Raw genomic sequence first — 14,099 nt, forward strand, 5'->3', positions numbered from 1 at the left:
TCCCTGATGTAATAGAAGTTAAACGCTAGTGGGGGAAGACAGACAATAAACAAATTAATACATGGTCAGTTATGATATGAAATGAAGTAATAAAGAGTAGAATCAAGAAGAACAAATGAGGGTCAGGGGTAGCTGTTTGAAACATGGCTTTCAGAGAAGTGCTCTTTGAGGAACAGGCATTTGTGTACCAGTCAGAAAGGAATGAATGAGTGAGCCAGGCAGAAACCTGGTGGAAAAACGTTCCAGGCAGAGGAACAGCAAGGAGATAAGGGGAATTGGGACGGTGTGCAGAAGAGGCAGAGCAGCTGAGATGAAAAGTCGTCTGGAAAAGAAGTCTGGATACTATAACATTTAGGGGCTCGGAGAATATAAGTATGACTTCGTATTTTATTCTATATGTGATGAGAAGCCATTAGAGGATTTTGAACAGGAAATCTAAATAGCCCGTCTTGTATTTTCAAAGGATGCTGTGCTTCAATGTAGGTGAATAGAAGATAGATGGATAAGAGTGGAAGCATGAAGATGGGGTTTAGTTTTCCTCAAAGAGAGGACTGATTCGCTCAAAAACACGTGAAATTATCTATCTTTTTCTTTTTCTCACAAGTTAAGCAAAATTTGATAGATGTAAACATGATTCTATTAATACACATCTCTATTTCTTTTTTTTATGTAGGACTATTGTAATTACTATATGGTTTGAATTTGGTCAAATGTGACCTCATTCATTGCTTTGAACTATTTTTACTGTTGTGCACGTCTCTATCCACTATAGATTCAGCATGCAAATTTATATTTTAAAATGTATTGGTACTTATTTATTAATGAATATGGAAGAAATTGACATATCTGCAGTTTTGAGTCTTTCTAACAAGGAATTTTTATTTAGGTTTTTTACAAATGTCTACATTACTTTTCACACAGGTCAAGTACACATCGTGTTAATGTGTTTCTAGGGATTGAATGGCTTTTTGTAGCATTTGTGGATGGATTTTTAATATTACACTTTTAAAATTATTATTTGTTTGTCCAAATGCTTTATGTTAATTTTGTATGCAGACACTTAATTCAATTGTATTAGTTTTAATAGTTTGTTAGTTGATTCCTTAGAATTTTCTGTATAAATATTTACATTATCTTTAATTAGTGACTTCTTTGAATATTTTTTTCCAATATTTGTAACTCCTATTTATTTTCTTATTTTAATGTATTTCCTAGGACCCTCAACAAAAATATTAAAAAGAGATTTGCCATTTGTTATCTTCATCATTAATATAGTGGGAATCATATTTTACAATAAAGGCACTTTCAGCCATAATTTAGGGAATACTTACTTCATTTAGGGAATTCTAATCTTCATAGCAATCTAATAACATTGCACTCTTACTATACCCACTTTTCATTTGAGGGAACTGAGGTCCAGAATATATAGGCGACTTTCCTGTAGCACCAATAGATAATGGAATCCAGAATTTAGGGATTCTAACTTCAGAGTGTATCTATCTACCTGGTGAATAATCTTTTCAAGTAAGAAAGTTTCTTAGTGTACTGAAGGTTTTATCAAATGTTGTGTTTTATCAGTACTCTATGGAGATAATCATATAGTTGTTCACCTTTAATCTCTTAATATACGGAATTACATTAATTCCCAATGTTAATCCGTTCATGCAATGTGTCTCTGGGATATACCCTCACTGGTAAGGACACACTGGTGTTTGATTTGCTAATTGTATCTATGATATTTCATCTTGAGCTATAAGTAAAGTGATGTGCTTTTTATTTCAAGATGGATATTAGCCAAGATGGGTATTAGGATTAAAATTAGGATAAACTTTTAAAATGCAATAGAGAGATTGCTATGTTTTGTACTAATACAGTAATAATATTAATTACCCTAAACATAGCTGAAATTTTGAGGATATGCTAAATCTTTGCATGTATAATCTCGCTGAATTCTTATAATAAGTCCTAGGGAACAATAATATGATTATTCACTTATTAAGAGATAACAACAGCTAGTGTATTAAATAACTTGGGAAGGGTCACACAATTTGAAAAATGGCACCATCTGGATTAGAACAATGAGTTTTTATGTCTGCAATATATTTATTTCCACTCCATGCTTTCAGATGGTGGTTTAGCTTATTAAAGAGTTTAAACTTGACAGTATTTCTCTTAGCATATTGAGGTTATTATCTCTTTAGGTACTAGCATCTCCTGTCAGTCCGGTGCCAATGTGAGTGCTGACCTTGGAAGACCTACTGTATTTTTCCACAAATAAAGTGCATCCACGGTTTTGGCCCAACTTTCAGGGAAATAATCTTTTGTTTTAATTTTTTCATTCAAGACTTTATTTGTTTACATTCAGGTACTTGTTTTTTTTGTATTAGAAAGGAATTTTAGTATTTATTTTTTTAACATATGGTACAACAAATTTTATGGAACAAATATAAGTACAAAACACAAGAACAGATACAAAATACAAGAAATTTTATGTACTGCTAACAAATTTACAATATTTACTCATCATAGAAGGCCAAAAACTCTTCATTTTACAAGTTCCTTATAAGTTCAACAAAACCGATTGTTGAATTCCAGGGTATTATTTTACATACAGATATCATTATTGATTTCTAGTTACACTTTTAACTCATAAGCATAAATGAAATAATTAAAAACATTTATATAGGTATGGAATCAGTGTTACCCATGTATAATGCACATCCTTATTTTTTTCTCACAAATTTGGGCAAAAAAATGCATATTATACACTAAAAAATACAATGGTTTCCCTTTCTTGAAGCTACTAAATGTTTCTGCTTATCAGTGATACTTTTTATAATTTATACGATAAGCTCATGTGTGGACTGTGGTGGGTACTGAGGTATTTTAATCAGAGGATTTTGTATTTAATTCTCAATTCATTTATTTAACAAATATTTATTGAGCACCTTTTATGTTCTAGATACTGTTCTAGCTATGAGATATAAATTAGTGAATAAATACAAAAGAAAGCCCTGCCATTGTGGAGCTTATAGTTTACTCTGGGGAGTTGGACAAAAGGTAAAATAAGTAAATTAAATAGCATGTTATACAGTGATAGCTCTATGAGGAAAAAATAAGCAGAGTGAGTGATGTGGAAATTCAGGTTTTGAAATGCAAATTTGAACAAACATGGGGAGTCACTGGCAATGCAGCATTTGAGAGAGTGAGCAATGTGTATATAGTGAAGACAGTTCTATGCAGAAAGAGCAGCACATGTGAACATTGTGTGTAGGAGTGCACCTGGCATGTTTGAATGACAGCAAGGAGGCCACCATGGTTGTAAAGTAGTGAACAAGTGGGATGGAAATAGGAGATGCACTCAGAGAGATAGCCTAGGTATCTAGTGGTATAGAACTTTCTAGGCCATTTAAAGAACTCTAGATTTTAGTCTCTGAAAATTGTCAACTACTGGGGCTTTTAGCAGAAGAGTTTCTAGAAGGATTTATGTTTCCATTGGATCATTCTGCCTACTCTATTGAAAATAAATTATAAGAGGCCAAGAGCAGAAACAAGGAAACCAATGTAAAGTTATTGGATTGTTTTAGATTGAACATAAGAGCATGAAACTAGTACCTGTCATACTGAAAAAGCCAACCCCTGCTTATACACCAGCTTTACTCTTACAATTTAAAATGTAGGGTTATTTTGGTCCTCAGTTATTCCATCTGTGTTTAATTATGCACCACTGTAATGATAGGAAAATAGTAGCTATTTTGAGAATGATGTACATTTTTAGGCCCCGTATTCCCCTCTCCACGTGATGCTGGAGTTAAAAAGAGGAGTGGGAACCAGAAGAGGTGCAGGTGGTGTGTTTATGGGCTTTGGGGAGATGATTACCTCACTCGGCTGATTACTACCTGAAGGAAGTCAAATTATAGTTGAAGCTGTCAGGTAAAGCACACAATTAAAGTTCATTGAAAATGCTGTCAGCACACTGGTATGAGCTAGGAAAAGCACCCGGGCAAACAGATGTACCCTGGAAAGTAGAAAGGGAATGTTTCCCTTCTAGAACAAATCTGCTTTATCAAATCTGACAACTTTCACTTGAGTTGTGGGTCCTGAGCTAGACAGAGCTTCTCATTCAGTTTAAGCAATTGGCACATAACACACAGGTCGGAGATGAGTTGACTCACTAACTTCTTTTGCTTTAGTAAAAAAGGTAGAAATGAGAGAAAATATGCTTACCTCACCATGTTTTGATCTTTACCCTCCAGATTCGTTAAAGAGCTAGTAGGTATACTGCTTTATGTTTATGAAGGGCTGTGGTGATGATGCTCGAATTGGAATTTTCTTATTACAAAATGTAGGAAAAAGTCATACCTCTCTGTCAATCAGATGGTGTGGCTATTCCCGGCCCATATGTTATCAATCTCTTTAAGTATCTACTTGCATTTATATGATACTAATAAGAACGAGTTCCCATAGACAAATAGCAATTCTGCTATTTGATTTTACTCCATAAGGAACTGTATATATCATTTCCTTTTAATAAAGTGGAGTATTCCCTCAGCTCACACATATCATAGACATTACTGCTAATGGGAATTATACATGGGGATTGAGTAAAAACTACAGCTCCTACTCCCAAACCTCCACTCTGTGCTTTTCTATACTAACGACATATATATATATATATATATATATATATATATATATATATATATATATATATATTTATTTATTTATTTATTTATTTATTTATTTATTTTAATCTGGTCACAGTTATAGAAGTAGTTGATCTGGGGAAGGCTGCCACATAGAAAATGGCAATTTAAGGAAAAAGGTTTGCTTTTCTCTGTAGTAGCTGGAACAAATAGTCTCGACTGGCCTTTTTCTATAACAGAAACTGCTTCTGACCACCTCATGACCAGCATCTCAGGAAAACATTGAGATGGGAAAAATAGAAAGTAAAGAAACATGACCTTCTGGTTTGGGATGAAGACGAGTTCTTTGCCACAGCCATTGTCTTTTCTGCTTCTGTCCGGCACATTGCTCCCTTGGAGAAATGAACCACTGTGAATACATCTCAATGACTTCCTCTATGAAATAATAAGTGAGGTAACACAAATAAAATATGTGGTAATCCTTCAAAGAATAGTAGTGTTCTCTCTCTTTCCCTCAGAATTTTTCGTGTCCAGAGTCCACAAACATTGGTTCCATGCTGTGTAGGTGATACAGACTCAGTCCCAGTAGAAATCCTCTTCACATCCCACATAAGCTGTTTCGTCCATGGGGCAGTCAGCATACAGCTACCACTGTGCCCAGTCCTTGTATTAATGGCTTCTGGCAGTAACACAATGTGTTCTCTTGAGTTCAGAAAGTGCATTGACTTTCCAGTATATTCCTTCTAGTACATGTTTTCAATTGAAGTATCAATTAAATACAATAAGGTATAAAAAGCACATCAAGTTTTAAGTAAACAGATTGATATATTTCTATATAAGTGTACATTCCTGTAACCACCATTACCTCATTTTAGCAAACATTATTTCCACTTTTTAGCAAAATCTCCAAGAGTACCTCCACTTCCACTTCCACTTTCTTGAGTAGTATATGAAAACATTACATTCCAACCTGCTGCCTTTTGAGGTGTGTTGGAGTTATTTTTATCCTTCTTAGCCAAAGTGTCCCAGGCTTTGTGACTTCTGATACATAAGAGGAAAGTTTGGCTACAGAAATGCAACAAACTCTCACTAAACACCAGGCATTTGTATGGCAGTTGTGAAGATACTGTGAAACATTCAGAAATATGAGAGATGATACCTGATTGTTAATTACTCACTGTAGTAAAGGAAAAGGAAAATAAAACAAAACTAACATTGGATCAGTGCCTACTCTGGGCCAAGGTTTGTGCTAAGTGATTTATAGAGGTGTAAGCCGTTAATCTTCCAAGTATTTTCTATGTAAAGCCACACTTAATACTCTCTTGAATTGCCATCATTTTTTTTACCCACTTCTTCTAAACATCTGTGTAGTGATACTCTATCCAGAACTATTCTTTGTAGGTATTACCTTGTTCTAGCCCGTTTCTCTCTCTCCCTCTCCCTCCCTCCCTCCAATCCTCTCTCCCTTCTTCCCTCCCTCTCTCAACCTTACACTCTTCCTTTGACACTCATGAATATCCTGTCTTTCTTTCTTGACTTCTCTTCATTGCTCCTCTATGCTATACCCTCATATCTCCAATTGATGGAAGTCCACCTGTGGTTGGTTACCAAGGACACTATCCCTCAGTCTTGTGTGCTTGGCCATCTCATCAATTTTCTTGTTCAGTTATTTCCCACTGGCACGGAGACATTCAGAATTTTCAAAAGTGACAGCTTGTGGAGAGCAGGTTGTAGGCTGACAAGGGCCTTGCAGTTTGCAAGGCTATTCATAAGAGGCCTCACCCCAATATCTCACCCCAGATAAATTTAGATAACACAAATTAGAGTCTGTGAGACAGATCCTTTAGGGGACTTTACCTCACCTTTGTGCTTACACCTCATGCCTCCCTGTTTGGCCCCCAAAAGATGGCTGGTTAGTCAATGACGGGTAAGATTCCTCAAGGGAGGAACAACCTAAGCCAGACACAGCCACATAGGGGCCATCTGGAGAACTTGACCCCAAAAAGATGGCTGGTTAGTCAATGACGGGTAAGATTCCTCAAGGAAGGGACGACCTAAGCCAGACACAGCCACATAGGGGCCATCTGGAGAACTCGACCCCTGAAGAGATGGCTGGCTAGTCAATGACGGGTAAGTTTCCTCAAGGAAGGAACAACCTAAGACAGACACAGTCACATAGGGGTCATCTAAATTCTCACAGGGTTGATAGAGGTGGACGTAGATCCCCACCTTCCCCCCCGGCCTAAGAGAGCTTCTGCCTCTGTGGCTATATTCAATAATGTGAGTAATTCTTGATGTAATAACATCAGTTCTCCATCTATTCTTTTCAGTAAGTTTCAACATAAGGTTTTGTCCCCTGGAGAGGTACATACAACAATTACTATTATACTCATGACTCTTTTGTCAGACCAGAGTGATTTGGTTTAATTCTATTTTTCTGGTTTTATATATGAGACTCATAGGCCACTGCTTAAAGCAAAAAGAGAAGGGGGAGATGTAGGGAGTCAGCCGACAACCCGCACTCCACAAGCTGTCACTTTTGAAAATTCTGAATGTCTCCGTGCCAGTGGGAAATAACTGAACAAGAAAATTGATGAGATGGCCAAGCACCCAAGACTGGGGGATAGTGTCCTTGGTAACCAACCACAGGTGGACTTTCATCAATCGGAGATATCAGGGTATAGCATAGAGGAGCAATGAAGAGAAGTCAAGAAAGAAAGACAGGATATTCATGAGTGTCAAAGGAAGAGTGTAGGGCTGAGAGAAGGAGGGAAGGAGGGAGGGAGGGATGAAGGGAGAGAGGGAAAAAGGGAGAGAGAGAGAGAGAGAGAGAGGGAGAGAGAGATGGGCTAGAACAAGGTAATACAGCCCACTTGTCAGCTTACAGCCCACTCCCTACAACAGCTCTCTCATGGAAGGGAGCATATGCTGCTATACAAATTTGGCCACTGGTATTATCTGAGTCATTTTCCACTTCTTTAGATGTCTGATTTTTCCACTTGATTCCAGATTTCTCTATTTTTTTTTAACAGTTGTAAGCATTCTTCATCAGTCTGAGCCAATATCCACATTAATCTTTTCAATTATGTTAATTATAATTCTTTAGCATCCTGTTCAAAGCAATTTAAAACAATGAAATAGCATCTTATTTGAACAGAATTGTTAATATTTCTTGGGAGCTTTTACATTTGATTCTCACACTGCTCTGTGATCTAGGCAAAGTAGGCATTATTATTTTCATGTTTCTGAATATTGAGGAAAGAGACACAATATTTTGCATTTTGTGTTTTCTCTCTCCTCCACTACAGTATAAACTTCAGGAGAAACAGTACCACTTAAGTGTGGTTCACTTTTTATTGTTGGCCCTTATCCCATATCAAGCCCTGATAAGTCATTAGCGGGCCAACAATTTTAACCTAGAGCTCCAGTCCAAAACTGTGTCACACTGAGTAGCTGTGTGATGATACTGCTCATCTTTGAGGACTCCATTTCTATTTCTCTTAATCTGAGTTTATCCTTTGTGACCTGTCAGCCCTCTTTTAGTCACATTTTCTCCCCTTGTTGTAGCTGTCTCTTCCTCAGTAATACTCCTAATTAGAGTCCCTGATATTTCACCTGTCATGTCCCTGGGGACTTTTGGACATTCCATTTCTTAAATATCCAGATCTTCATCAAATAATCTACAAGAGCCTGGGGAGACCAATATTCTGTTGTCTGTATATGGCACATGAGGCAGAGTCCTTTTCACTTTATACTTAGTTTTATGGCTCCTGGGGTGGGAGACTTCAGAGCCAGCTTTGCATCTTCACACCTTTCCCTAGAGTGTCCTTTCTTATTCCAGGATCTCCTGTTGCATCTATGCTTCTATTCTTTGAGACAGGGTGGTCTTAATTCTCCAGGCTTATCAAACCCTTCCCCACATTTAATACATATAAAAACAATAATGGAAACAATAGCCCTAAGAAATAACCAGTCTTGTTTCATTTATTGCCTTTTCAGATTAGAGTATGACTGTGTAAATAAATCATTCTGAATAGGTTCCTTTCTGAAAGGAGCTTTAAAAATGGTTCTTTCTTTCTTTCTTTCTTTCTTTCTTTCTTTCTTTCTTTCTTTCTTTCTTTCTTTCTTTCTTTCTTTCTTTCTTTCTTTCTCTCTCTCTCTCTCTCTCTCTCTCTCTCTCTCTCTCTCTCTCTCTCTCTCTCTCTCTCTCTCTCTCTCTCTTTCCTTAGCCACTCACTTGAGATTAGTTAAGGTAATGTCACCAGATTAAATTTGTCTATAATGTCAGAAGAGTTTCATCTTATTCCCGAATTTCCACTGTCTGCCATTAACAGACACCTGAGAAACAAATCAGCACTTTGAAGAGCCCCAGTTTTCATGGTGACCAGCTAACAGTAATACTCCTGTTAATGAACAGGATAGAGACCTTTGGCTTCAGGCTTAAACTAAGGCTTCCCTCCAGAGTGGACTTCACCGAGCATTATATGTACCATGCCAGTTCAACTCTGATTTTCAATGTGATGAAAATTGGAGTGCCCATTTTTATCAGGTTCCGTTCAAAGATTTTGCAGAGTATTAATTTATTTGAATCTTTTAACAATACTGGGACCTAGATCATTTTATTCCTATTTTGTATATAGACTAATAGACATATTAAGTAGTTGTCCAATGTCACATACAGTTGGCAGGGGGAGCCTTCAAGCAGCTTGTCTGATTCTCTGACTGCTTTTCCTTACTGTTGTCCCTTGATAGCATTTTCTGAATGACCACCCCATGCCCGGCAATCCAGGGTCAGGAGCAACAGTGTGACCGCAGATCACAGGGTCTGATGATCACCTTCACAGTAGGAAGCGTTACCCACAAAGTCACAGCACAGACTCATAAAACCAAGGATTATTAGAGGTGGCCTTCAAAAATGTCAGCGGTTTTGTTAAAAATAATGAAAAGGGCGGGAAGTCTTGACTGGTGAGCTGGCTAATCCCTGATTGCTTTCATTCTTTCACACATTTGCTCATTTTATACTTGGGTGTGTCTTCTGAAGCAGGTACTGCCTGTGTCCTGGGAGACAGCCTGAGAACACCAGACATACCCTGGGACTGGTAGCAAGCCCCCACTTGGTTCACAGCTTGTACCAACAGAGATCCCAATGGCGCCCCACACTGCAGAGAGGATTCTGAGATCATTCCTAGAGTACATGAGTCTGTGCTCATTTACATATTCCCAGATCGTACTGTGTCCGTTGAGATCCCCTGTCACCAGCTGTACCTGAGCTCTCTTCAGGTGAGCTATTCCTGAGACATGCCGGGGTTCGTAGAGACACAATATTGATTCATTCTTTCTGTTCCATTTAATTCCATTCTATTTCATTCCATCCCATCCTATTACATAAAAATGTTTTCTTGAGTACCTACTAAGTGCTTGTCACTCCTCTAGGTTCTTGCAATGCATTAGTGAACAAAAGCAATAAAAAATTTCCACATAGGGTTTACATTCCAGTGAGAGGGGCACACAATAAATATACAGAATAGATAAGTACATTTTATAAGATGTTAGAAAAGGAACAGGGTAAAGATAAAGAAAGTTCATAGACAGCTAGGAGGGAGAGGTCATAACAGTTTCAAGCCTAAGGTTAGGAAAGTTCTCTTTGTGAAGGTAATATTTGAACAAAGATTTAAAGGAGGTAAGGAATTTAGCCATGGACATTTTGGGGGACAAAGTATTTCAGGCCGAGAAAATACCGAAAAACTCTAAAATACACTTATGTGTATATTTGCATGTATGTTTATGTATACATACACACGTAAATAAACATATACACACATAAACAAATACAGATACACTCACACACATACCTTGTCTTTTAGTAATATAACAGACTTTTATAATTGTGTGCCTGCCCTGTCTCTCCCTCCGAGATGTCTCCAATACTTTGAACTATGAGCTAATTTAACAGATTTGAAATGGTAGAGCCTGTCATGATTGATATTAAACCCCACAGGATGGACACTATAGCCTGTGGCAGAAATGAGGCTTAGTCCACATGATGGTTACAGACTTGAACACGTCAGAACTCAGAAATTGTCACAGTCATTAACATGTTCCAGCCTCAGGGAGAGGTTTCCAGGTGGAACTGTGTTCAGCTCTGCCTCCCTCCATCTGCCCTGGGTAAAAGCCCTGTGGACCCCAGATGGATGCGGGACCAGGACAGGCAAATGGCAAATGCCTCTGTTGGTGGATCCTTCAGCCTAATTTTTTCCTTCTCGCAGCTCATCAGAGAGACCTGTCTCAGTCTGGGGAGTGAGTTTCATAATGAGAGACAATGCTGCTATCCTTTCCCTAGAGGATTCCGTCATCCTGTGCCATACATTTTTATGTCTGAGTGTAGTTCCTTTGTTTTGATGTAATCTCAGAGGCTCTGAGATGCACCCCAGTTTTACAGAGGAATGTGGTTACAAAATGGTTGCCATGGGTCATACCTCCCATGGCAAAGTATTCTGGTTTTCATGTGGGCAGAGATGAGGAAGACACATGGCATATTCTAAGATTAGTGCTGTAATCAAATATCTCACCGACTGTTCTTCACAACCAGGTAAAGATCCAAGGATTTCTAAGATAAACCTCTGGGTGATTTATATTTTCAGTCTCTACCACATTTGGTTGCTGACTTCTGGATGTACTTTGTGCTGTGTAAAGACTTTCTGTTTCACTGGCATCTAAACTTGCTTTGAATCTTATGAATTATCATACTCATATTTACCTCTCCATCCACTTCATGGAATCACCTGTAGGAAGGAAGGTGTCCCTTTTTAAAATGGACACAGCTTTCATGCTCACAGATGGATTGAGACTCATGTTCGCAGTCATGACTTTAACATGCCACCCCCCTTGAAAACTCTGTACCAATGGCTCATTTTTTCATGGGCTCATTGCCTTCCTTTGGACATGCCTTCCTTTTGATGCTTATTTTTTTTATTATGAATTCTCTTAGACAATTAACCTCTAAAAGGTAGAGACCATCTGTAAATTAGCTCATGCTAACTCTGCCTACTTCAGCGTTCTGTATTGTTTAACGAATATGTGTTGACAAGCCCTGTGGCTGGGATTGCTATAGTCTCAATGCTATGAGACTGCTCCAAGCTTTGAAGACTCTTTGGAGAGAAGGCTCTGCATAGCTAAAGACCCTGAAGACCCTTGCTCTGAACAGAAGGTGTACATTTAGACAGGAAGAGTTGCCACTTGCTGACCCTGTCATTGAATCAACAATTAGCTAAAACTCACAAGAGTGATGGATGTGTAGATCTTTCTGTTATAATGCTGAAAGAAAGCCCTGGTATTCAGGACACACTTAATCAAGGTCTATCGAATGACTGACAGGATAAATTCTGTGGCAAGAGAAAAATCAAATACTGTGCAGTTTAAATCCATTTCCACTGTACCTCCTCAGTGAAGGTGAATTTTCTCAGTGGGAGACAACATTAAGGGTGATGACTTCTCAGGGATGATGGGAGAAGGTGAAACCAGGTGACAAGTGAGACTCCATTCAGACATGAAAAGATATGATTTAGGTACAGTTTTTATTTTTTAATTTTTGGCTTTTAAAAATCTGTCTTGTGAATACAACTAAAGTAGCCTGACTCAGAGACATTTATCCAAATATTGTGCCTTTACAGTAATTTCTCATATTGTCTAATTGCTTATATCTATGCTGCCAAGCCTGGAGGGTAACCACCTAACAACGATAAAGGAGGGATAGTGAAACAAAGGAATAGTTTTAGTGGAAGCAAGATAGATTTTGTTTTTTTTTTCTGAGAAGGCTTTGTCCTTCTGCACACTCTGTTCTTGGAGGTGGTGAGAGGAGTATAATCTTTTGATATTGCATGTAATCCATTTTGGATAACTTGTGTGTTAATACAAATAGAGAAAAACAATCCTAAGTTATCAAGATGTGATATACTAGTTGGGAGGAAAGATACATTATTGAGCTCTTTCTGTTTTAAGCTTGTTAACAAATAACTTATCTCAAAGTCTGAGGGGTGGTTTACTTAAAAGGAAAAATCTAGTACAATTACTTGGGTGAGAGAGAGAGCAAAGAATCATGGTGCACTGTCTGACCATTGAAAACCATTCCGCTTTAAGGAGACTCGACCTGAGCCTGGGCCAGGTGAATAATTAGCTGCTTCTCTCCAAGTTCACTAACTTTCATATTTAATATTTTACCTTCATATTATTGGGAGTATTGTCATCTTAATTGTATGCCAACATAATCTGATGGTTTGCTTCCTGTTATACACTGGATAGTCATTGCACTTGAAGCTTCTGCCTTATTCTTTACGACTGAAGGTCATGTCAAATGTGTAAAATCACAATATGTGCGTAGGAATATCTGAAGGCAGTATCTCTTATAAATAATTATTTCCGTAGATCTTAGTGAATCAGATCCGTAAAAGGCTAGAACCTTAGACTCATTTTCAAATGGTTAACGTATCAGTGATTCAGAGTGAAGGCTGCACTGGAGATCCTGGGAGTAGCCGAAGAGAAAGGCTTTTGTCCAGAAAGTTGCACAGAAGCTTGGAAAAGGAAAGAAGGGTCAGGGAGCAGGATGGATGGCGTTTCCTTTTTATTTGGGCTAAGTCTGTGTCATGTCTCCACCCAAAGTATCAGCATCATTTGTAGAAAATTCTATCCCCATCAGGGAAAGGCAGAAAGTTCTGCAGTTAGGTAGGCAATTAGATTATAACTACTTCCATTTGGCTAAGTCAGTAATCATTTCTCCAGCCTCTTCATGTCACTGAAAAAAATACTAACGTTTGGCTCTGGTTAAATTTTCTTTTTATTATTATTATTATTTTTTTTTTACTTGCTTTGTCTTCTTGAGATAATACGTATTTTTAAATTTATTTGTTGTAACTCTAATGGGATTGAGGAGAGAGAGGAGATACACACAATGGTAAAATAAAAGTGATTACGTGGGCTTTCTAGTTTGGAATATAGCCCTCTTAGCGTTGCTGTAAGGATTAACAAGTTAAAGCATTTAATGTGATGTTGGCACACAGCAAATACTCGAGATATATCATCATCGTTATTATCATCATCCTTATTACTGGCCTACACCTACCACGCATTCATTTCTGCCCTATGGTCTCCTACCTTTGTGCCCTGACTCTGCAAGTGGTGTTTTTATTGGATTATGATGCTTAGCTCTAAATCCTGGCTCACCCTTGGAACTTGTCTTTTGATTTTTTTCCTTTTTAAAACACTTGACACCAGGCTAGTCTTGTCCCTCCCTGACAACTATCCAAGGCTCCTTGAACCCATACCTCGAACCAGTGTACTCATTTGTGCTTGCGTTGGAGTAGATGTTTCTTCCAAAGAAGCCAAAAATCCAGTATAAGGGAAGAGAAAAGCAGATAAATAGCAATAAACCCCACAATGCAAACGTTACAAAAAGCGTGT

The sequence above is a fragment of the Rhinolophus ferrumequinum genome, chromosome 13, assembly GCF_004115265.2.
Source record: "Rhinolophus ferrumequinum isolate MPI-CBG mRhiFer1 chromosome 13, mRhiFer1_v1.p, whole genome shotgun sequence".
Taxonomy (NCBI): domain Eukaryota; kingdom Metazoa; phylum Chordata; class Mammalia; order Chiroptera; family Rhinolophidae; genus Rhinolophus; species Rhinolophus ferrumequinum.